A 2,156-nucleotide genomic window follows, 5' to 3' on the forward strand; every position below is an offset into this window, starting at 1 on the left:
CGATTTAGATTCGGTATCCGTGGCACAATACTCCACACGTAATCGATTTCTTTTTTTCTTTTCTTTTAGATTATGTCCGTCTTATCGGCAGTTGTTTACGGCGTATTTTACGGATACGTTCGAGATGCGGTTAGGAGTAATTCCTTAAACATCAATGGTAAATACACGTAACTTTGGTCAAATTTATACGAATAGTATTTAAGACGCTACTGGAAATATCGGCGTTTTCGACCCGAAATTATATTTTAAACTTACTAAAACGATTCTAATTAATTAAAAATAATCTGCCCCCACCGGTTATCCGGGGGAGATTTTTTTAACGATTTTTACCGATTTAGGGTTTTAATCGTAAGTAACCGAACTAATATCGGAGTAAAACCGTTTAATTAATAAACGATAAGAAATGTTATTAGTCGGTTATTTATACAATATTGGCGTTTTTACTTTAATTAAGGTGAGTAACTCGTTTAATTCGATTACGGTAGTATTGCGGTGCCACCGATAAAAATGTATTTTTCCTAGAATCCCTGTTGGCCTACGTAAAAATATACATGATCCTGTGCATCGTCTTCTCGTGTATCTGGTTCCTGGTAGGTTTCTGCTTGGTGTACGGAGCTAAAACGGTAAGTGACTTTTTCCTTCGTTCAAATTTTTACGGCTATTAAATCGAAGAATTCCGGAAACGACATTCTTGCGCCAATAAAATTCTTTAATCCTATTGGAAATTTACTTATTTAGACGTTATCTAGTGTTTTAACACTACGTGTTTTTATATAACGTTAGTTCATTCGAACGCGAAGCCATTTTGTAATTAGGCTAGGTATCGGGAAATATCGTCCGAGGTTTATTTTTGTTTTAATTAACAGGACCAACGACTTTTTTTCATACCGTGGTTGGTATGGATGGTAATCGTAATCGCCGGACAACTGGTTACGTTTATCGGCTGCTTCGTCTCCGTAATTTACGCTTTCGTAAGTTCTGTTTATTTTCTCTCGCCTTTAATTATTATCGAAGTACGTGGCCCCTACGGGTGTGACGTACGACGTGGAAATTTTGTATAGTTTTAAACGGGAAGCCATTTAATGTTTTACGTTTTAAAACAGGTGTCGACGAACGTCGGCGCAATGATAATATCGGGTACCTTCATCACTTTTCACGTGAGTATATCTATTTGTCGACGATTTACTCGGACGAAGGGAAGTTGACCCGACGATTTTCTTTCCAGATTTACTGTTACAGTTGCGTCTATTCTCAGTACAAGTTGTTGACCGAATCGGACCCTTCGCAGACGGCCATGAGAAAGTTCTAACCTTTTGACAAAGTATAAAATTCCCACAAAAAGAATTCGTTATTTAAAGAAAAAAGCATTTCCCGGCGGAAAGTAATTAAATATACTCGTTAATTTCCGGGTCACGCTTTAATTGTACGGAGTCACACCTTTTGTACTGTACGTTTTCTAAATAAATATTTTTAATAAATCGAAATTGTAAAATATATTATTTTGCCGGCTATTTCCGGTAAAGATTTTCCAAAAATTATATCCAAACGGAAGGATATTAGAACGTAGGTCGCTTACCCGCAGGTAAAAATTCCCGTCTGTATTAGACGGGGTGTACTAAAATAATTAAAGGTATTCTACCGATTCGTCGATATATTTATTAATAAATTTCTTTTATTATAAACGTGTAATAAGTTAAATATAAGTCAAAATATCGAGAATATTTCCGGTAATAGTACACAAATATTCCGAAGTTAAACACGTAATAATAATTCTTCGTTTATGAATGTACCGAGAAGCGTGTTACGGCCGAGAGAAAATTTAGTGAAACCTATCGGAAACGAAACCCGAAACCCGCCTAGACGGAAAAAATTCTCGACTTTCTAGGTGAAAAGGAACCCGCCGAAGAGCGGAAATCTTCTTTATTAACATCGATATTCTTCGATGCTTACGTTAATAAAAGTCGCGGTGAGGTTTTAACGCCACCGGCGATATAAAATGAAAGATAGAGACTATATATAAGCGATATACCCAATATCGGTCGGAAAACAAGAATAAGACAACAAAAACCAAAAAGCTCTCGACCGAAGGCCCGCGGGTCAATTATACGAATCCGCAGTAGATTCGTATAGGCAATTCTTCGGTCGACCTACCGATG

The 2,156-nt window shown here is 36.8% G+C and overlaps 1 long non-coding RNA gene across 1 annotated transcript; it reads left to right on the forward strand.

Annotated features, from left to right (window-relative positions):
- The first annotated feature begins 487 nt into the window (after window positions 1-487).
- LOC136988072 (uncharacterized) lies at window positions 488-1,484 on the forward strand. The gene is made up of 3 exons (XR_010882717.1): window positions 488-623; window positions 867-971; window positions 1,104-1,484. It is a non-coding gene; the product is annotated as an uncharacterized lncRNA (long non-coding RNA).
- The last annotated feature ends 672 nt before the right edge of the window (window positions 1,485-2,156 follow it).

Source organism: Centruroides vittatus, unplaced genomic scaffold (assembly GCF_030686945.1).
Source record: "Centruroides vittatus isolate TY-2023 unplaced genomic scaffold, ASM3068694v2 scaffold_3046, whole genome shotgun sequence".
NCBI lineage: Eukaryota > Metazoa > Arthropoda > Arachnida > Scorpiones > Buthidae > Centruroides > Centruroides vittatus.